The sequence below is a fragment of the Helicoverpa zea genome, chromosome 2 (genome assembly GCF_022581195.2).
Source record: "Helicoverpa zea isolate HzStark_Cry1AcR chromosome 2, ilHelZeax1.1, whole genome shotgun sequence".
Taxonomy (NCBI): domain Eukaryota; kingdom Metazoa; phylum Arthropoda; class Insecta; order Lepidoptera; family Noctuidae; genus Helicoverpa; species Helicoverpa zea.
In genome coordinates, this window is record NC_061453.1 from 7,132,151 (window position 1) to 7,157,049 (window position 24,899).

General features: G+C 36.1%; 1 protein-coding gene across 1 annotated transcript in view; it reads right to left on the reverse strand.

Annotated features, from left to right (window-relative positions):
• The window catches only part of LOC124641909 (asparagine-rich zinc finger protein AZF1), a 60,424-nt gene that overhangs the window by 20,583 nt on the left and 14,942 nt on the right, over window positions 1-24,899 (reverse strand). Inside the window, exon 2 of the mRNA XM_047180169.1 lies at window positions 11,513-11,547. The gene's annotated coding sequence lies outside the window, so the exon portion shown is untranslated. The remainder of the gene's footprint in view (window positions 1-11,512; window positions 11,548-24,899) is intronic.

Below are 24,899 nucleotides of genomic sequence, written 5' to 3' on the forward strand. Positions count from 1 at the left end.
AACGCGGTAGTATCGCGATGGTAAAAAAGTGACCTACAATGTTGCCATGGGTTTTCCTGCTAGTGTCTTGTTATTAAAAAAAAATTAAATGGCCGGCCATCCAATCTTGTCGGTAATTAAAGAAACGTTATTGAGTAGCTACATATTTGCTGAACATAGCTTTATAACTCCAAAATGACAGAGATATAGATTTAATACTAATTGTTTATCACGGGTTTTGAGAGAATTCTGAATTATAAATGACTTCATCAAAGCACTAACTAGTTATAAAAAAAAACATGTAAGTATTCCCAAAAGATATAACAGAGCGTTATTATTAGACAAGGTTAATATAAACCGTGTTATGTGTAGAATGTTGAAAGAAATTAGTAAAAAAAAAACCATTAGTCCATAATATTAACCGATTGCTCTAGAATGAATCTCAACCGAAAGAATAATAACTATGTGTGGGAAACAGTTTAAAAGGATTCTTACAGGTTAATTTATTTTGACATCTAAACTAAAGATTCAAGTTTCCTACAGATTAATTTATCTGTTTTTTACATCATTTTAACATATGTAATTTAGGTTGTCAAAAAAAAATGTCAACGTTTTATTAATTGCCCAGATTCTAATCAGCATAAATTGTTCTAATTATAAAACTATAATGACCTAACTGACATTTAAATATTATAATAATTAATCGTGTTTTTTATCAGCATAATTGCTTGGTAATGTGAAATATAAGCGTCGCGTGCGCATCGATCGCATTCAGTGCGTGTAAACAAAAACGGAGCCATTCAGAAGCCGATCAATTAAGTGAAGCTATCTCATTTTACTAACGTTACATTGAAACGTTATGTTAATTACTTCAGCTTATTTTCATGCTGAAAGACTGAAAAAAGTTATTTATATAGCCGTTAATAGGTTTTTATTAGGATAGTTCTAAATATATTTGTAGTTATTTACATTTCTATGTAAATAAAGACTAGAATAAATTAGATCCGTTTACTGACTAGAGTATGTAAAATAAATTCTTATAGACATAAGAGCTTAATGAAATATGTAATTCAACAGCAAAACACGCACACAGTACTTCTGTACTTAGTAAATATAAAATTGTATAGTTTTAAAAAATGGTGTAAGCAAATATGAGTTGCCTTGAAAAATATATTTTCATGTTTAAAATTAAATTATATTTCAACATATATGTAATTGTTCCGAGTGTAATGTCCAGTGCAAAGAGGTCAAATACCCTTCGACCTCCACGAGACAAACCTTTTAAATTCGTTGACAGTGAACACGCTGTAATGTTGTTTTTTTAAGTTTCCTTAAAAAGTAGGTATGGTAGGTAGGTTATTTTACATTTTGCTAATCAACTCTGAATCATTTGTCAAAGCAAAGGTTAATTTTGTATAATTTCGATGTTGAAAAAGATTTGTGACAGCATAAGTTTAAACTTTACTGTTTTTTTTGTTGCTATTTATACTACAGATACTACTATATTAAGTTGTATAAAGGGTGGTTAAAAATATATATTAATAGAAAAATCAAAACTTGTATCGCTCGCACTGTATGGTGATGAGATGTTCGGTCCACGTGGCACGTGACACGCTATCTCTATCGTATCGTAGCGTGCCATGCTAGCGGTCAAACTGGAACCACAACAATATCCACAAAAACTCGAACAGGATTCTAGCATAATCCGTGACATGATTAAATGCGGAAAATATCAATGACAAGAGATATCTACCTTTAGTATACACGTGTATAAAGCTTTTTATATTTATAGTGAGGTGTCAAGTTGTCGGCGTGACGCCGGCGCTTACCGAATATACATACATACGGTGAATATAGTAGCATATGCAAATATTGCTCTTAAATATATTTGGACAGTCGATCACTTAACGAAATTATGGATCGGCAATTAACTTTATGATAATTTTTGTCGTATCTTTAGGCGCGGAAAAAATGTGCATATTTTATTTGTAATTGTATGTGTCACTCTCATCAAATATGTAGAGACTACTTCTGTTTGCTCAGCCTATTCAAATGAACAGACATAATAGTACTTAAATGAAAACACTACCGAGAATTGTTGCACGCATAATTTTCCACTAAAGGCTCATAGCGCGTTGATGTCTTTTATATTGTCGGCCGACAAACGACATTGCTATCGACGCAGTGCACAGTGGCATTATAATGTTGTACAATTTGGAATGACTTGTAGATAACACTCTGCTTTATTCAGTAATGCAGCTCTATTAAGCTACTAAACATTGTAGTCGAGCACTCTTTCGTAGCGCATAAATCTATCGGTGCTCTAGATAGATAAAATTAAAATGATACCTGGAAACACGCTCAAGCTGAAGGTAGTTCCGTGTCTGTTGACGTCCGGCAAACCTTCGACATTTCCGAACAAACACAGTTGAATCACCGGCTCGGGAGCCGCGGCTCGCGGAGGCTGTGGCGCGGGCGCGGCCGGGGGCGGCGCGCGGGCCGGGAGGGAGGAGGGGGGGCAGCGTGCGAACATACGCCCGCGAGGTCGCTGTCTTTTTACTCGCATTACCTCCTGACATTCGAACTTAATGGAGTTGCCTTATTGAAATTTAAGCAGAACGACTACCGACGTAATGGAATAAAATTAGGTTATCGTAACGAGAAAACGGTCTTCGAGTGGCCATCTTTAAGCTCTCGGCGGCCCAATAGGAATTCGAAACATTTAGCAGAGGCTGCACGCTTCAGAAAGCTAGTCGTCTCGCTCGCCCGGGCCCGCTGCTCGTGTGTCGGAAAAGAATAGATATAAGAACACAGTCCTATCGACGAATAGTCATTGTTCTTGGCCGTAATGGAACAAAATAAAGACAGAACAGCGGTTTTCGTGACTGTGAGACGCAACTAGCGGAGTAAACGAGGGTGAGCGGGAAAGAAAATAAGGTTTTTAGGGTCGATGGCCGAGCGAAGGAACTTAAAATTGGATTTTCTTAAGAAATATGCTTCATTTAGGACACGTCTATCATAATCTCAAATGTTGTGTCAAGCCAGCATGTTTATTGATGTTAACAAATTATTATCGATGTTTAGAGACATTAATCAGTGAAGTGCCATTGCAGCAATGCTATGCTAATATTTTTTCTAACAGGAATCTTTTAAGAAGACAGTATGGTTATTAATTAACCTGAAGCATTTCATTTGACCTTATTTAAATCAAACAGTTGTTACATAATTAGATTTTAATTAATTAGAGACACAGTTATGGAGTGATGACGTAACGTGAGCATGAATCAGTGACCGGCGGGTCCCGTGCGTCCCGCGGGCATGAGGCGCGCGTAGCGGGACCGCGGGCACGTCGCCCCCCCCCCCCTCGCCGCCCCCCCCGCGCCTCGCACGCCCCGCCCCCCGCGCCCCGCACGCGGACCGTTACGCCGGCGTCCTTGGCTGAGTTCTTTCTTGCGCGGGCGCAGCAGGTCGGTGTGAACTCGTTCCGCGCTGCCACCGCTGTGCACGTGTGCTTCCCTGCGTATGTGTGCACCGCTCACGTGTGTGAGTGCATTAGATTAGTCCTAACGGATATTACGGAATTTCTAAGATAAATATACCTCAAATATGAACTAGCGATATTAACACATACCTTTATATAGAGCAAATTAGTTTTAGTAGTTATTTATAAAAACTTAGACCGATTAACATTCAAGTAAAGCAACGTTGTACTTGCAGTGAGCCGACGCCTGCATGTCTATTATGAATCCTATTAGAAATATCTGGCCTATTTGGAATTCTTCGATACTAATAGATTGATTGCATTGTATAGGTATCATGTTATCTGTCTACAAGATAAAACTAGGCTTACACTGATGCGAAAATGTATTAGAATAAATAAATCGTCGGATGTAATGATTCAAAATATATTTGTGCCGCGGGGCTTCGTGGACCTCATTTGTGTAATGTTAGGTATATCGAAGTATAGTAATGTACGATTATAGTTGGTCTAAATAGTTCTTACTGTACTTTATTTGTTTTCCATTTGTATTGCAACAAAATCGATTTAACTGAAAGATTTTCGATAACAATACAAAAGTGCAATAACAAAGCTGCTAGAAGAAAAAATAACAAACATCCCAAGAAATTGAGAACCTCCTCTTTTTTGGGATGTCGGTTAAAAATAAGCCTTTTTCACAGTTGACACTTGCCGACTCATAAGCAGACTTTTATTCAGCCTTACGAATTGAATGGTATTGAAAGCAAATGCTATTGAACTTGTAATTAAGAGACAAGTATGGCTAAATGAATGACTGAATGAAACGGAATGAGCACGAGACCCGCGCGACCCCCGCTATTGTAACATTACGGTACGTTTTATCACGTAACTTACTACTGGCAGGCTAAAATATTCCTCACTGTACCGAGCAGTGATGACCATTAATCGTGCTTCACTTGCTTTTTTGAAGTGATTCTCTTTTCAAACATATCTCCAACAGCTTTATTAGGAGAAGGACATTTTATTGTCTTCAACTAGCGGTTGCCTCGATTTTCTTTGAAGCGATGCATGATTATGTCTTAGGTTATGTGAGCACTTTTTAAGTATGAGACCAAGGTAATTGCAATGGTGCATCAAAGTGGTGGCAATTTTACTGCGCAAGAGAGATGTTCTAAAAAAAGCTATTCTTCGTTCCTTCAGAACAAATAGAATAATAGAATATAATTAGCACTTCTAACAATACTGTTAATTTTGATGGATACGAATTGGCTATTCTTATAAAACATGTTACCTTGGTTAAGTGGCAATGGAATCGAAATTTAATTTCAATTCAATTGCACTAATTACGAGTACATTCGTTGCTTTATAATTATAGTGCAACACTGTTCGACTACAGTCAATGACAAATCACTGAACTGTACTAGCAAATTAACTTACCGATTTCTACTATAAGTTAATTACTTAATAAACATGTACATACAAAGCTGGTCTGATTTGTACTCTAGTGAGTTTTACTGGTAGATCAAGCAACGGAAAGACTGGAGCGAGTCGCAGGATAAACGTTTTATATGATTGATATTTTACCCTACAAGTGATATCACGTCACTGACGTCACAGATGACATTTATCAATAAATAGCAATGCGGCCTTACGCAACATCCTTTGTTACTCACAATCCTATTTGCCGCAGACACCACACGACACAATTATATAGACGACCTACATTGTGCACACGGAGACACGGAGACTCGGCCTCAGAGAAATAAAACCGATTCCATGAAAAACAACAATAGTCGCCGACCATAATGGATTTTGATATTGGAAAAGATAGGCTTTTTTAGTTCTTATTATTCTTATTACAATTGGGGTTTTCCAGCACTTAGCATGAAAGAACTTACAAAAGAAAAAATAGTGGAATCAAAAAACAGTCTCTGAATAGGCAACAAAAATATTGTGGCAATTTTCTAATATTCATTGAATTTATTAATACTTATGTTAGGAATTTCAAATTAGGTTAACCAACACGCCATTAAAAATAGGCAGTACTTAGAAAATCCGTGCAACTTGTGTAGGCTATTTTTAGAACCTTTAGTAGTACAAGTTTCGAAACCCGAACCAGTAAAGGTCGGTTGAACTAGAGGCGTTACTGCGTTCTCGCCGGCCAGCACTAAAACATTAACAACCTCTTTAATTATTGTTCTTATTACGAATTTTATTTTGTCAGTGGAAAGCTTTTAAGATGGCGCTAATATCGTGCAGTTATCGAGCGTTGAGCAACGAGCAAGGACGATCACGCGGCTGATCGTGCGGCTGTCGCAATCGCCTGCGACTTGCGATCAGCGAACATGCTCTACTAGTTTACTGCCACTCCGGTGCGAACGCGAGACTTCACTTTGTCGACACACGACACTTGTTCCCTGGTTGAATACTCTGCTGCCACTGCAATGTACTGCTGCAGTTTGGTAGATATTTTATGTTACTTATATACCATGTCTATATTAGTATATATATACTGGGATGTCAATTACAATTGTTTATTTTCAATTAGACATTACATTTTACCCGCTTACAGGTTAATATAAAGCCCAGTAGGGCTGCACAGGACAGTGATATGTTGACGTGTGAACAACACGTGGTACAAGGAAGTTGCACAAGCTCTATAAAGTTCATAATGACACAAATATGCATGCATTACTAGTCACTACTTCATCTCAGAACTATTATACCATTATTAGAGGCCATAAAACATTTAACTGCAAAATTAAGTCCAGTAAAGCCTACTGCATCAAATAATCATAAATGAAAATAAATTAAGGAAGTAAGAACCAAGATATTGGATAAATCGTTGAAGGGACATTAGATACGAGATTCTTATACGCTAATGCGGTATAAATAATAGAAAATTATTGCAGTCCTAAGTCACATGCGGTGATAAGTCGCATATTTATTAAAGGGAACATGCTTCCCTTTAATAAATATGCGAGTTCGGAGTTACAGCGACGTAAATCTTGTTTATGCGTCGACGAAGTACAAGTGAGTGTGCGCATGCACCGGGCCGAGTCCTCCCATACACATTACCTTAGATACCGATACCGCGAGTATTTGTAACAACTTAATCATTCCTATACAGATCATGCGAGAATTTGTTTTCTGTGAAATATCATGTACGCGAACCGAACGTTGTCTGTCATTGTAATGTGAACTTTATGAGTATCGGCATAAATTAGGAAATTATAAAACGTAACGCGTGCTGCTAAAACATCATGCGCCTTACCTACGTATCGCGCCATGAATCAGATTAAAGTACTTACACACGTTTGTTAGACGCACACAGACGCACGTTGCTGACGTGTGTACACTGTCGGGCGGCGTGTGTGCACGCGGTGCGGGAGTGTGCGTGCACACACACACGCGCAGGGAGGTTCAACGTACCAGTCGCCACTACGAGAGTTCCTTGTTCCACTTTACCACTGACACTATATTATTATTGTTCCAATGGAGTTTCCGATTCGGCCGACGCTTTTTTAGAGTCCTTATTTTTATTTTTTTTAATTGCTCGATTGAATTATAGGTAGTATTCAATGCTTCCTTATCTTTTCTATATATAGCGCATGTAGTTCTCAACATAAAGTAAGGTTACACAAATATAAGTGAGGCACTTAGTTTAATTTCAACAAAGCATATAGTAATGGTCGTAAAAATCGTTGGAACTGTATCACAGCGACTCCACGACGCTCATTTAAATAAAAACATTCCATATTAATTGGTCCTGCATACCGAGCTCCAATCACTTGAGAATTTTCATTTCAAAGCTTCAATAATTCGACCTAGCTACACATACAATATTTGTGATTTCCCTATATCTGTTGGCCTTGGATTTTATCAAGTCAATTAATTTATCCAAAAGCACATTAAAAGTAAGCTTTCAAATAATTTAGGCCACTAACACCCTTGCCAAATTACGCACATTGAAATTGCGTAAGCAATTTTGAAAACGTGTAATTGTGTAAGCAATTACTGATCTAAAGTGCTACAGTATAAAAGTTTAGCAGTGTAATAAGTACCAGAGTCGTAAATGATTCAAAGGTACAACACGATCATTATATCTTGTTATTAAAATAAATGTCAGTTAACGAGCTACAAAGGATAAATGTACATTGAAGATAAATGCATAGCTATTTACGAAGTTCCATTAAAAGCTGCGCCATAGAAAAGACATCAACGCGCGGCCAGCTCACTAAGCTTACGAGCTGCATTTACGTAAGAATATTTTATAATGCGAGTAAAATTAAATATTAAACAAAAAATAAATCATGTTAAAATGTAATGCAATGACACTGCACTTTGTCTAATGACGTCAGATGCCGTGTAAAAGTAATTGCTTCACAATGCAGTTAATTTATACAATAGTTCTGCTGACTGTGTCGACTATTGGTCTCTTATTAACCAGAGGCAGGTGTAGTTTGTCGGCAATTGAATAAACAAGAATATGATTCATCACGAAAGTGAAAATGTACCATATTCAGCTGTGAATAGAAGTTTTCTTGGAAGCAATAAAGGTAGATAAGTGTCTTGATGTTGGCTAAAATTACATTTATATCTGGGCCACTAGATTTTTTACAGATTGGTATCGTTAACGTTCCAACAATTAGAGAATTAGATTCCAGTTAACTTGGTTCTTTTAGATTATAACTGTACCGTGCAGGGATTTGTCGGCACGAGATTTCGCGAACTACATAATACGTATAAATAGTAGGTAGCTGTGCGCAATACTGCCTCATAAAATATATAAACTGGTTTTGCAACATGCCAACTGTTGTTTTTTTAAGTCAGACAAAGTTTTATTTCTTTTTTATTAGCGTTATTAATAGTTGTGCTAAACGCATGCTAACGTGTTTGTTCCCGACTCTAAATGTTCTTACGACATTGTGCTTTATTATAATATTATTACTATTAGACGAGGCGCGTGTATATATTATATTCATTTGTGCATATTCGCTGATAAAATTAATTATCTTCGGTTGCTGTGCAAGCCTGTTCTAAGCGGAACGGTGAACTTTTTGAACAAGTAGGTCAAAAAACATAACTACAAACACAATCTCATCTACTATGTATTATATGAAATTCTTGTAACATTTTTTATAATATAGATTATTTATTTCGTATTAGAAAAGTTTTTTATAGAATTATAATTTTATTATAAGTTAGTAAGTAGATATAACATAATGTGCACAATGAAAGTAATTGATGATCTACAGCCGCAGCGCCACGAGATTAATTCTTACAATCAATAAACATGACACGTTCACAATACAAAGCATTTGTTAACAACAATTAAATATACATGATTTCTCTATAAGCTTTTAAACAACAATGAAAGTTGTCATAAAGAATTAATCAAAATAGACTTATTAAGTATTTTATGAGTATTTTATACACAAAATTTCCAAACGTATCATTTTTTAGAAACTCTAGTGAATTTCAAAATTACTTACTTTATTGCAGGTAATAAATTAATTTAATATGCATGCCACTTAAATAATGCTTGGTCGCGTCAAATATGAACTTATAGTCACATTACGTCAGCTGCTCAGTAATCGAACATAAAATACTCGCTGTATAAACGATCGAAGCGCCTGCAAACCACGGCAAAGGTTTTTTGTTACAAGCCATCTAACGGGTTAATGAGTCTTCGGACCCCATTTATGAGGAAAAAACTCGCACAAGAAAAGTCTGCCAAAGCATTAGATGAGTAGGCGTCTTACAGTTGTAAAAATGTTTGAAAAAGCAATGTATAATCGTCATTAATCATGAAGTAAGGAGGCAATAATTGAGCAATTAGAACCAAAGCTTTTAAGAGCCTTATTAAGTAAATTGAGAGTGTTTTTTTTTTGGTAGGTAAAATTAAATTCTACCTATATTTTAATCGTTCTTACCTATTACAAGTTAGAGAAATATTTTAAATGAATCTAGTAATCAGGGTCTATTCTAATCTAGGTTAGGGCAGATGGGAGTCATAGCACGGGTCATAGCATGGGGGTTTCAAGGCACGTATAACGGCTTGGTTGGTAGAGTGAGAATAATTTATTAGTAGTTCTTTAACAGTAGATGCCTATGTACGGTTTAAAGAACATTCTAGGCGGCTGTTTGGGTAACCATAGTGTGACCAAGATTGTAGACACGAAGGATAAGCATGCTATCCAACGGCGTGGTGATACACCCAGTTGACAGCGATAGAGAATAAACTGATATATTTAAAAATAAATAAATATAGAGTTACTCCAAATTAACAAGTATTTATAATACGTACGTATATTTTTTATGTTGATTGACACGAAGAAACGAACAAAACAAAAATATGATCAGATAAACTTGCCATTGCCATATTAAGCAAAAGGATGTGAGCATCATCATCATTACGTTCGAGATGAAATTTTAATAAAAAAGTGATTGATTGAAGTCTGAGTCTTATTCCTATTTCAATAAGATTAAAAATATAGTATAGTGCGGTTCAAACCAAACACTATGGCGAAAGCTGCCAGCACTAATGAAAGCAAACGTGTTTTAGTGTTAGGTACGTAAAATACTTTTGGAGCTAGCTTTTGAAATTTTGAGATGCTTAAGATGCTTCGAATTGACGTCAATAACTACACACGTAGGAGAAAAACTACTTAAATAGGATTACTGTATGTTAATAATTCAGATTTATAGATTCTGCTTAAATGTTAATAGGCTTTTTGAGTTCTACATTAACCAAATTAATATTTAATATATTTTTTATATAGGTTATAATTTCAATATTCAATAGAAATATTGATTTGAATTCAACAATTAAAATATGCGTGTATTATTATTTTTATATTTAAATGTAGAATGTATTTTTAATGCTAATTTTGTAATTGTGCGTTTCCAAAAAACATCTTAAAATTAAATAGGCCAAGTTTAGAAGAGCATAAATAATGTTAGTTTAAGGAAAAATCTAGTCTTTTGATTATTCTGAACTATATTAACGAAAACTGCGTCAATTTGCGTGATATAGGTACGCAGAAATGATGTTTGTTCTTTGTAAAGGTTACCGCAGGTTGTCTGTCTGGTTACTCGCTGAAGATTTAGCAGAGCGCCCGGTGCCCTGCCCTTGACTCTTGCCCTACGTTAACGGCATACTATCATGGCCACTACAGCATCTTTAGCATCCTCGAACACGTCTGGCGGTTACAGTTATGACCTTAACAAAAACATCAGTGTAGCTCAAAAAATAATCTCTCTCTGGCGCAGTCGGGTAAAATAAATGACTAGCATACAATCTTAATAAAGCGGTTTGGAGATGAAGTGATGTGGAAATTAGCAACCATAAATCGAACCAATTTATGCCATTTTTTGTGGTAATAAAATCCGCGAAGCCTTAATAAATCCCGCTCAAGCCATACTTGAACAAAAGCATTGTCGTCCAGCGGTTGAACTGATATACCTTGTAGAACAATAACATATCGCAAAGGTATGAGGTCGCCTTCAGACACCAGGAACCGTACCTCGATATAATGTGTTTTAATAAAAAATAAGAGTCTTGCAACGTCAATAAATCATTTTACGTGCGCAGTGTTGACGGACAATGTCCCGCTTGACTGCGACTTAAGTATAGCTCGATATACTTATTGTCCATCATTCATAGGATTCTATTCATTAATTCAGTTGGTTGCAGATTCAATGAGCAACGGCGGAGGTGCATACAGACGAGATGACTTGCGATTGACTTTCACCTTCATTGTACAGTCATGTAATATTCACATCACTGACGTTCTATGTTATTCCTGATTCGAGTTTGGCGATTACAGCCTTTTCACGCTTGCGAATTTTTCTTTCTTATTTTAACGTAATTTTTGGACGGATAGTTGTCAATTGATTCCTGTCATCATATAGGTACCTATCCCCGACACCGTCTGTAAGGGCGATGTCGCTCAGTTTTTGCACTCGGAAAATCCGCTAATATGAAAAGGCTGTTAGTTCGCGACAATGTGTCACATAGTTACAAAGACTATATAATTTTATGATGCTTACCTTTAAGTTTGATGCGACACCTGACGATTTTATATCTGTAATAAATAAAATACCATTAATATACATCTTAACATCGATGATAAATTAGAAGACTAACTTTTCCCAAAGAAAAATATGATTCCTATAACATGTTCTCTGTTCATTCTGACAATTTAATTCTGACATACTTATTTTTTTCGTAAAAAAGAATACCACAGAGAGTCCATACAATCGTTAATAATGAAAAGAAATAACAATAAAATTACTTTAAACTCATTATGGTTGGTAAATTGGCCTTTAGTGAAGTCTTCGCGAACATTTTCGGAAATATAAAGCAATGATTTGCTGCAGGACGCAGAGTAAATCGGTTTTCATACACAAAAAGGTTCTCAAGGAGACACCTCCAACTTGACGATAACAAACGATAAATTGGCCATCACTGTTACAGGTATTCAATATGTTCCGTAATTTAGTACAGCGCAAATTGGAAGGGTCAAAAAGTTCAGAAGACGAATCATAAATAAAATATCGACATTATACATTTCATATACTCATTCAGAATGAATATTATAACGATTTACTGACAAGAACACAGAAAAGTGTTGTTGTATATAACTGAAGAGTAAAATAATATCTCAGAACAATTTAAAATATAATGTCAATTCGCAAACATACTATCGATACCATAGTGTGTAATGATAATAATTATGGATGTGGAAAACGAAGGAAATTATTCATAAGTAGGCAACCATTTAGGTACCGCATATACACAAGCATAAGTGCATGTACGCATAAATTGGTGCATTAAACGTTAAAAGGTTGTTTGTTTAGTTGGAAACTGGTGCAAAACAAAAGTGGTGCAAACCGCAGAACCAGTCCTGCGACAGGAAGCGGCCTCGAGGTCCCCCCTCCCGCCCCGTCCCGCGCGCCCCGCCGCGCCCCGCGCCCCACCTGCTGCGCGACTCGACCACCTGATCCAGACAAAGCGTGTCCTTCGCGTAGTGACGCATACAAGTGCATTGCACTAATAATACCGACCGAGTCCTTTCCATGTCCGGTAGGCAACAAGCCTTCAGCACGACCAATAACTGCACTATCATGTGATACTCGCCACTTCTTGCATAAAACCGTATGACCGTATCGATGGTTAAATCCCTTACATAATCGTCAGATCGATCGCCTCATATGTTCTAATTTATGTTTCAATATTATAGTTTTGCGTTTCCTTATTTTCTATCGATGTTAAAATATTTCACTACAGGGAAATTGTTATTGTAATAAAGATCTAAATTTGTACATGGCCATCAATAAAGCTGAAACTTTTATTTGCCTTACATTAATGTGTAACAATCAATACAAGGCCTGGATTACATAATTCTAGTTTGTTATAATTTCCAAGTCTATGTTTTTATTTATTAGGTAGAGAACTGAACCACGTGATAAGTGAAAATAACATTGTCTACTATTCAGGTTTAACTAAACGGGAACGCCATTTATCGTAGATTAAATAATTATGATGATATTTAACTGACAATACAGAGGCTTTGCACCAGTGTGGGAGGTGTCTCGCTTTATGAATATAATAACAAATCTTGCAGTGTAAAGATGTTCTGTTCCGCGGTAAACGTTGCATTTAAACGCCTTTATGTCATTTGCACAAGATTTATGAATGGAAAACAGGATTAAGTGCACAAACAAATAGTAGCTTTCGTAGAGAAAATGGCTATAATTCTGCGTGTAAACAGTTCTATCTATTCTAAGTGCTAATTCATTAATTTTAAAGCCGTACATTGTGTCACTAGTGACATAATAGGGATGGATGGCTGTATCATAAAATATATAATCTAGCTTTTTTTGATCTGACAATTCTTTAGGTACTACAGAAATATGATTACGAGTTGACCCGGCGCACTTCTTAGGTACCTAAGTGTCAAATGTTTATGCTTTATGTGCTAATTTTCTTCTAGACTTTCATAGGTTTTACTAAAACCGTCCTGCGTGATGTGAAAACTATGGGGATAAAGGATACCCATTTTTATATTTTATTTAAACTGAGTGTGTGAGTTGGTACATAAAGATGATCAGTGAGTTTTCAGTATCTACCACTAATTCCCCTTAGGCGAATTAGCTTTAAAGAATCCTTCCATTCCAGTCTTCCATCTTTATAAATGTAGAGCAATTGGAATTTTCTGACAAAGAAATCAGTTGCCAGCTATATAAATCGTGACTGAAACTTATCTCAAAATAGAATTGTTGTTGTGTAGAGAGTAAAAGAGCAATGTTGTTGATGCGCACGCGGCGGCCGGGCGGCGCGGCGCGGCGGCGGCGCGCGGCCGGCACGAGCGCGGGCGCACAAAGCCGCTCTGCGTAACCGCCGAGTCTCATCGGACCGCCCAAAGAAACGATCTCATAGAAAGTAGAGCAAGTCATTTATTTATTCAGTGCAGCGGCGGGTGCGAGCGAGATGCCACACCGAAACTGGCTCATTAAAATAAAAATCCGATTTTCGAGTGCAACTCGCGCGAAGTTAAATAAAAGTTTCCGACGAAATTTGCTCGAGTTATTCCAAAAAAGGCGCGCGAAACGCCTCTGCGACGAGATCACAAGATACAAGTGCGAGGTGAAACCGACCGCGATAGTGTCCGACACACGCGCGCCGCGCAGCCTCACGCGTTTACTTTCATTCGCCCAAGCATACGACGCTTTGCTATTGTGGCTGCTTTACTAATACATCTTAATGAATTTTGATCGCCTAAAGCACCCTTTTTGTCGAGAACAAACATTTCTATTCTGCATTTATACAAGTGTTTTCACTGTAAGAAGCAAACCATTGTGTGAACATTACGCGGCCCGGCGGCGTTGCATTAAGCGCACGATATAATGCAGCTCTATAATCATAGTCACGAGTCACGTTATCCGCACCCGCATTCACTATGTAAATAACACCATACACGACATTCCGCCATTCGACAAAATATAAATCGTTTCTCATTTTGCATCTACCGGCTCGAGCGAGTTCCACTTTAATTAATAAAAATGTATATAAGTTTATATCGATTGCAACAACATTACGCAGGTTTGTGTGGGCAAGTGCTCTCGATTTGCATTCCGCCGATGGAGTTGGCCGGGCCGCCCGACCGACACGCTGTCATTATTTAATGTTATTTTCACGTACAATTTTCTTCATTAATGTTCGGGTATGATCGTGTTCAGTTGACTGATATTTTCAGAGCAGTTCATGTCAATTATATGCACGGAATTAACGAAAATCAAAAAGAGACAACGATTGTGAAAGCGCAGTCGTATCCTTCTAGTTTTTAATGCATGCATTTTTATGATTTGAGAGTCGCGGACATTTCATATTATAATGGACAGTAAAATTATTTCTGAGAGCGATTTCATTTAAGCCAATTATATTTTGGAATATCTTTTTATTGACAACAATAAATATAAACCGCATTAACTTTAGTTATTTGGTCTCTTAAATATTAAGAAATTAAAGGATATTTCATGCTTGAGACACTATTTTACTATACATAATCGATCCAATGGTTCAATTGGTTCCGGAGCTAACTAGTAATTAATGTAGAACTTTGAACTCTTCGTAAGAAGTTACATTAAACTTTCACAAGCACGTGTGTCTATTAACCATCCATTAAGCATTGAGGGTGCAAAATATCTTATGTTTAATTCTGCAGAAGTAATAAAGTTAAACACCTTTAAACTCACAAGTTATCAGGGTAATTCCTTTGGCTCTGACTATAAAATATTCATCAGGTACACATAAATATAAGCTGGTAAAGGTTGTCTGGAAGAGACGCCATAATGATATATGTAGTACTATTATGTGGAATTGTTTTCAAAAATAATATCACATAAGTCACGTTTTTCCTATACTTTAATGGTATTATTCTTTTAGAGCATGAGAAAAAAACTTTAGTTTGAAACTTTGGGCGTGTGTGATGGGTCTGGGGACTGGCGAGCGCCGGCCGCGCCGTCGGTCGTCAGATCAAGTTGTCACGTCAATCATGAGGAGAAACGGACCTGCACTCGACTTACTTTTTAATTTACTTACACACTTTTTACTTTGGAACATATCATTCGATTTATGTACCATCTATAAGTATCGAAGCTTGCTTTTATCAAGCAAGGGCTTTCACATCGCCTCGATTTGTATTTCGAGTATTTAAAAGCGCCTGTATAGCTTTAATCTTTATGAGCATCGAGATTGATATCACCATAACGGCACGTTTTTATTAGAAATTAAAGCATAAGTAGCATATTTTTGCCAGATGCATAATGTATAGGCAAACGCTAACATTTTATAGTGTATTCACCTATTTATTCATCAAAAATAAACAAATTCACAGAAATATTTCATTAAAATTGACTTAAACAGTAGTTAAACAAATATTTGTGGCCGGTTCATAGTGTGAAGTCTCTCGCGGCTGAGTGAGCAATCATGCGCCAATGTTTACAAAAGCTGCCACCGTGCGACGCACACGTATACTTACATTATGGCTGTTAATGCACAATTTTATACCTATTTTATGTTTTTAGAAAGCGTATGTATTAATCAAGTTAGTAATGTGTGAAAATATGACCAGTACTAATGTCTGTGTATATGTATGCATCTATAAAACTAACGGAGCATGCTTCCTAGAGGCAGTAGACCTGCATGAGTACTACACTTTAATATTATTAAGCCGTAAAATTAGCGAGCAAAGAACTGCGCATGACCCGCGTGTCAAATTAAGCAATCCACCACACAGATAGATTGCTGCAAACACTTCGTACACAATGTTGCTTACTTCAATATGTTTAATGAAAATTAATGACTAATAAAACTGTATTAAGTATATGCTTCTCCTATAAATCTGTCTCAACCAAGCTTATAGTTTCTAAAGAGAGACCCACGACCATTGATCCTCTTTACGGAAAACACGGCAGCGGAAAATGTAATATTAGTAAATCAAGATTACTATTGCTCATCGATATGACACGTTAAAATATAAATGAACATTAATATTATCAGATAAGTTGCAATAATTTACATTTCTTGTATCGCTGTACGTTACACATTGTCATACAGGAGCTCGTTCCATCGTTTAGCTTGTTCACAAGTCGTAGCTCAATTGTTTCTTGAATGAATCATGCTTCAAACGTTTGTTGTTTCTTTAAAGCCAAAACCGGCGCGCTATATTTTGAGCAGCGCGCGTGATACCTATGAAAGAGAAACGCCTCGCATGTTAATATTTGTAGATAATATGTGTGTTATGTTGCACAGATTGCGTAACAAGGCCGTCTGCAACAATGTGTAGAAATTTATAATAGTTAATTAAGTTGGAATACATTAGCATCTTATCGTTGGCTAATAATCATCTAATTATAAGCTTATAATATTGACCACACGGGTTTGCGTTTGTTTTTTGGCGCCACGCGTGATCATGTTACTACTTTCATATTTCTTGGAACAATGACACAAAAGCTCTAGGAGCAATCTGACAAACTTAAGCGAAAACAAAGGCGCATCATTATTATCAATAAAACAGGTACTTTCTACAATCTGACAATTGACAGTGCATTCCTATTGTTTCACGTTCAGACTGTAAATTAATAATTTATCTTGATTTCTATCGCAGTACAATACTCGCAAATATTTTGTTCATTCAAAATTGAATGACTACCTAGTCGATAAGTACAAATAGTTCGATGGTAGATTTTATTTAAGATAAGGAAGAAGATCTTTCTCTTTTGAAGCTGATGCTTCAAACAAAATAATCAAATTATTAAAAATATGTACGCTTTTAGTATTTTCTCAACGATATTTTTAGTCTTCAGATCTTTAGCGTAGCAAACAATATAATATTAGCATCTACGCGGCTACTCTCGGGGTCCGCACGTAGCGTATCTGCTACGCCGATAATCCAGAACACCCTTAACGCACTTTGATTTTGCCGACGAAACTACTCAAGAATGTTATGATTGTAAATCAGTATAAAGTATAAACTAACCGCTTTGCCTGAGTAATTAGACTAGTCGTCAAATCAACGTCATAATTTAAGTTAAATCCAAACGAATCCGATTTCACAAATTAAACCACGAGGTGAGTCAATTTATTTATGGATTCATTAAACCAGCAAATAAAACATCATATTTATCTCTCTAGATACCACCGTACAAAATAATATTATGTGTGCAAGATTGTAAATGTGACATTCTTAATTATCTAGTCTATCTCTGAAAAGGTCCTATTAAAAAAAAAACTCATAATGGTGCCTTTAAATAGAATACAAGATTAGGTAAGTAGGCCGTTAGATCGATAAAAAATATAGGAACAAGATTGTAATTATTTCTTGAATACAAGAAATAATAATTTTATCACGTTTATATATGTACCTTCAACCTGGTGCAATGTTAGTTGCAGTACGTACAGAGACGGCTGTGATGAGCGCTCACATTACGCTGATCTGCCTCCGGCTGATGTCTTCCTAGTACTCTCCACTTTATTATTGTCAAAGCTATCAAGGCACCTTCCAAGACGCAGTAATGTCTGTAATATACGTGTTTACCGCGAACGCTATATAAATGCCGGCGCACACTTTTATAAGTCATGATATATCATGACATTGCGGACACGTCCGCCATCGCTCGCGATCAGGATCGGGCGAGTCACGAAGCGCGGCCTATCATATAGATATAATGCACTTAACATTGTGTTGCGTCCGGCTCGTTGCATAATATCTACCGGTAGCTAGGTACTACCTGTCACAGCGCGGGAGTTACGTCGGCTACCTACAGCCGTAATATTAAACAATAATTACTACAGCATAAAGGTCGAGACCGCAAGCAGAGCGCTCACTCTATTATGGACGTAATAAACGCTCACGGCATTAAGTTTAGGGCTCTATTAACTACGACGCCTATTAAACCTCTGCGTAATAAGATAACATTACTTCATATCGGCCATTCGATATACTACCTCATTAACAAAAGTCTTTCCATATAAGTATCACTCCATATAAGCTAAAGATTTACTTATTACAAGACCCATTTACATGATCTCGAGATCTCGTTTGTTTTAAATTCAGATAGCAGATTGAAAATTAATTAAACCTAGAAAAATATTTCTTGTAGATAATGAAGGCAAGGAATAATATCAGTAACAATTTTAAATGACAACACAAATAGGCATGATGACAAATTTTTAAATACCTTTGTATGATGTAGGTATACGTCTATTTTATATGAAAAATTATTAATTTTAAGAAAATGCGAAGTTTTTTTATCAAATAATTGCATTTTTCTCTGTCCACTTTGAATCCGGCGCGAAAACGCTTGTCAGTGTCATGTCGTCACTTGTGACGTCACGACTGAAATTACAAGACGCAAGTAAACAACGCTCGTGCAATAATTAAGTTTTTTGTGTTATTAAATATGAATTCGAAAGTGCATAGGTGTTGTGGGGTCCCCCAGTGTAAGAACACATCCAAAACAACTCCTGATAAGTTATTTGTGTACGTTCCTCACAATAAAAAAATACGAAACAAGTGGCTTAAACTTGCAAGGCGAGATTCAAAAGCAATATTGCCCAGGGTACAACTTTATTTTTGTGAAGATCACTTTGATGTAAGTTATTACATAGTTCTCTAGATTCTAACATAGAAGTTTTTTTTAATTAAACTAATACACTTACATGGAAGTTTTTTTTAATTAAACTAGTATACTTACATGGAAGTTTTAACATTTCTAAATTCAGCTGAACAAAAATCTTTATTTGATGCCAAAAACTCTCCCAGCATTATGATATCAATTCTAGGCAAATTAGCGCTGTTTGCCTTGATAAATCCGGGCTCCATAACTCGTGTTATACACAATTAATTAAATAAAAACAAAGATCGCAGTGGAAGTTCACAATAACGAAATGTGACGTTCGCGCGCTTTCGCGCGAGTTGTTTTGAGAAATGACGTCACGAGCTCTGATTGGTGTTCAAGATATCATGGCGGATTGCCTTATTTCGTAATTTTGTTTTATAAAAATACATATTAATCACATTATTAATAAAGAAAACAATGCGCGTTTTATATTCCAAGCTTCAAGTTTAATTTAATAAATATATTATTTTAATGATTTTTGATTACTGTCATCATGCCTATTAACGTTTCAATAGAGTTGCAAGTATAAAAACCCATCCAAAATTACAGATGCCATTCTGCAATTGTTTGTATCCGGCAATGTAACGGTACTGCAGCGAGTCACCGACAGTGTTAGTATTTTTGTACCATAATCGTAAAAAGCTTTACATTGCGAACCACGACCATGTACGTACGAGGCATGTACCTAGGTACCGTCGCCGTGGGCGGCAGGTCGGCTGCCCCGATTCTGCATAATATCTAGGTGGATCGTAATGGCAAATTCCAGTATAAGTGAGAGTGCTCGATTTAAGACTAGATTATAGACTTTACATGTAGAATTTGCAACGTTTATTTAAATTGCTGAAACATTACTCTCTATATCCAAAGCAACATAATTAGTTTTGAATCAAAAGTTATGTAGCAATCTTTTCACTTTATTCATACTTAGTTTAGATACAATCATGCCTTATATTACATTACATCGCATCAAGAATAACTGGACTGCAAGTTAATACCTATGCAACGATAATAGTAGACTGCAGGAAAAATCCATTAATCAACTAGACAATCTAACCATAGATTTATTGGCATGTCGAGATAGAATGTAATAAAACGTGGCCACTAAAGTGGAAATTCAACTACGAGTTATCATAATGTTCTTTTGAAGCGACATCACGTAGCAATTCGTTTTGAATAGATTTGATAATATGAGACGGAAATAATGACCAAAAAAAAATTAATTTTCATTTAAAGATGCAAAATAATCCATTTTTACAGGTTTGGTGACATGATTAAACTAATTTAACTATGCATAAAATCTTTACGTTAATGATTGCTCTTTATTGATCAACTTTTAAAGAAGTTGAAACAGTTCTTGAAAAGTTGGTGACATGATTAAACTAATTTAACTATGCATAAAATCTTTACGTTAATGATTGCTCTTTATTGATCAACTTTTAAAGAAGTTGAAACACAATATTGATTTGAACTCAATATTAGCACGAAGGTTATTAAGTAAATAACCTTTTGACCCCCGAACTTTAAATTCACAAAGCAATTTCACTTTCAACTTGACGAGATAATTGTATTAGATTTACCAACATTTTCCTTAATAGCTGTCAAAACCACAAATGGTAATTAACGATTAAGACTACAAGACATTAATTAATGGGCTACTATTAACGGGCTATAAAAGCAATTAATAAAGTATCATCACTAATACACATTATCATAAGAAAGTTCAACGCAGCTGAACTGATGCATATTACACGACGGTAAATGTCACCGTCATCGTTGCAACCGTATAATGCGCTGTTACTATGCATAACAACACTCATAAACATTGGATATTATCATTTAAATCGTGATATCCTGCAACAGTAACTAAACATTTTGATAAACTTGCCAGTTTCTTTACAAAAAGATTCGTTTGGTTTTACTTTTAAATTGGTGAAAATATTTTTTCGCATACCGCTATCAATTATAAATTACTAGAAACTTTAGTTTCGAGAATCTTGGTTATGATTAATGACTGTTAGAGAAAAATCTTCCAAGATACTACTCCGACTCTAGTGCACGTAAGTACCTATTTGAGTATTTATACTTAATGGAGGATCATCTCTAATGGGACATGCCTTTTGATCGCTTCAATATATTCGCAAATGGTGAATCGCTCCCAATTAAGTGCCTATCTCCATGTACGAAGCACTGAGCATCGTTGGTGGGTTGCCGAGGCTTGCACAAGCCCTTAATAGGTAACAGTAACACCGTTTTTGGAATTTTTGTTAGTCTGCTCGTAAACTTATGGGGCATCAATTAGAATATGTATCATGATACACTAAGGCATCGGGCACCCTTGTACATACTTTGTACGAGTATATCTGATGCGACGCTAATGGATTTGTTGCGTTTTTATTCTCGAGAAGTCGATATTTTAATCAACTTTGAACATCGGAAAATGCATCCTCGCATTGCATGTATAGCGATTATCGTGAATCAATGAATGATGTGATAAAGTAGGTACATAACGATATTTACAATTAATTACGTACATATAATGTCGATGGTTTTCTGTATATTCATGAGACCGCAGAGCGCCACAACCGGATGTTCCTCACCAAATGCACAATCACACTAACACAAACTCTCACGAATTTTTCTCCCAACGCTTTCACGTCTTCCACTAATTATTATCCACTTTATCGGGCATCTTCAATTTGATTTACGTCTAGCTCTTACACAGCTCAATTGGTACACTTTTTCTTTTCGTCGATATAATTTAGCTATAATTTAGATGCGAGCGGTGGCGATACCGGCGCGGCCGCCTTCCGGCCGCGAGTCGCCGTCACTCGCACTGCCATGTCCGCTAATTACTCACAGCCACTAATATTACATTATTACACCCATAACCTAATGAGTTGCTGAGCTTAATTGCGTTTGTTGAACGCAGTATTATTTGGCCGTTATTGGCTCTACTATGAAACTACCTTGCTTTAGGTACACCACATTACACATAGAAAGTCATGTTTAATTTAAGCTTTAACACTTTATGACGTAGTTCGCACGATTAAATATTTAATTGTTTTCCGTACATTTATAGTATTGCTGAATTCTCGTTAAAATCTATAGTGCAGAAGGTACCATTATACTCCGAGAAAATCTCGTTACAAACTTGATTGTTTATGAGAGCATTAAATTTTATTAATATGGCATCACGTTCAAATATAATTATACTTCGGAAATAATAATATTATATGGTAATATCAAATAAAACTTATATTACGAGTTATTGTAATTATAGATTTACCTTTATTTAGAGATACCGTTTCCTAATGAAGGTGATGCTTAAGTTTCCACTTTCTGAATAGTACTTGACCAGCCATTAAAATATTCCAATAGTACCTAATTAATAATAGGAAAGCCCATTACTTGTTGAGGTGTACTCTGTCATTGTTGTTAAGCTATTTTATAATGAAGAATGCTTATAACAAACTGCTTTCAAGCCGAACCATAGAGAACTACCTCACAATGGAGAGGCTAATTAAAATATCAATGGTCTTTGAGATCATCAAACATGTCTTTATGGGCATTGTGTGTTAAGAGTCTTGTCCACATTATGAAAACTGACACGGAATTTAATTAATTTCATTACTATTGCATATCACGGGCACCAAATGATGTGGCACTTAGCCACTTTATGTGATTCTGGTTTTTAACGACTCATTAATTTAAGTGAGTAATAGATAAGTTATTAGTGTGTGAATATTTTAAGCTAAAATACTGGTAAGTTATTAAAATAAAATACTGGTAAATTATTAAGATATATTGACATATCCATATAATATAAACATTAGGTACAGCAACCATACATATATCTTTATTATCAAAAGCGTAGGTATGCTGAACCGAAAGAGATCTTTAAATCTGAATGCAATTTTTGTAGTCATTGCATTTTTTACGTTATGACTAGTATGTGCCAAATATGGGCGTATTTAGTCCTTTGTTAGCTTTACAATAAAGCGCCATTTTAGCAACATGTCTAGCAATTATTTCTGTCACAACACAAATTTCAAACAAATAATGAGACGTTCGAGTTCAATTGGTCAATCAATAACGATGACAGGCGTAACGTGTGCGCATGCGCAGGCGGTGTACACTGTGAAACATTGCCTCGCCGAACAAAGAAGCGACAGTAAAAAATACACATACAACTTTCTTTGTTAATGAACTACTGAATACCATATAAGAATCGCGAAATTAAATTTTCAATAATAAACCTTTTATTGAAGTAGTTTTAATTTTGTAATTATAGTAATGCCGAGTTGAACGCTAATGTAAGGTTTTCATCACGACTTTCCTTCGTTGTCTCTTTCGGCGTCATCGTCCGCGCTGCGTGTGATGCAAGCTAACATTAACCGTAACACGAAGTCAGCGCGCACGCACGCCACACACACGCCACACACACGCGCGCTCCACGCCGCGCGACTCACACCCGCTGACTCATTACATTGCAGGCCACTGCCACTGGCGTGAGAATCGCATTAAAACAAATTGTGATTTGTCTAGGCAATATAAAAGAAGCGGAGTCTTCATTTGAAATAAGTGTTAGCCATCATATCTCTATGCCATGCACTGATGGTTAACTTTTACCCTTCACTAAGTGACCCAGTGAATTTCAGTTCACATTTAAATAATAAGCTAAACATTAAATAAAGAGATAGTGATTATCTCCATCTTTAACTGAATGGCTTTTGAAGAAGTTTCAGTATTCTCACGCTCAAGGAAAACCGGCAAATAAAAGACGCATGGCTAGTATTTTACGTAAAGCGAACTCGAGTCATGGTGTTACAAAACGCGGGGTATGGCGTGACGGTATGTCGCCGTGCAGTGCCGCCACGCGAACCCCGGCATCATGCTCAGCTGCCTAATGATATCACTGCACTGCACCCGGAACATATCAACCACACTGATTGTACTAAATATCGGAATAAAAAGCAAACACTTGCAAAAATCAGATCACAGTCAACATTAAACAGCAGTTTAGTCACTAATCTTACTTTGTCTATCGTAATCGACATGCCTAATTAAAACGTAACCAAGCATTTTGGACGTCAAAGACGTAACGACACAGACAATGAAATTGCATCTACAGCATCTACATTATTATTCAGTAGAATAAATTTATAGAAATAGAAAGCTACTCATTTGGAACTAACTTATTCAGAAATAAATAAATCAAACATCTTATTGCGGCATTGTTTTCGGCAATAACTTTCAGGAAATGCCAAAGTACTTTCGATTCATCTAAGCCGCCAGCCACACCCCACTATTTCTATATATGTATAAAAGAACAAAAATACACATGATCTCACATGCATCTAATGTGAAAAATGTCTACAGTTATTTACATTTCATCTAATACACCAATTCTCAGATTTGAAGAAAGTACTCAAAGAGATGCTTGACCAACATACGTGGTTTTTGTACCGTTTAATGTATTATCATTACCAGACTTCAAACTTTAGAGTACTTATCTATAAAATTTTGGAACCTGCAATGAATGTTTATTTTCCTCTATCAGCAACTTGAGTATAAATTCAATTACTATTCAGAAAAAATATATTCAAATGTTCAATTTATCAGAGCTTTCTTAAACGAAAGTGTTTGGTTGGTCTCTGAATTTGCTTAAAAAAACGTGGTTGTTCGCAGCTAGTATAGGCAAGCGAATAATATAATTGTAGCGAGCTCAAAGTGATCATTTTGGCGTGATAAT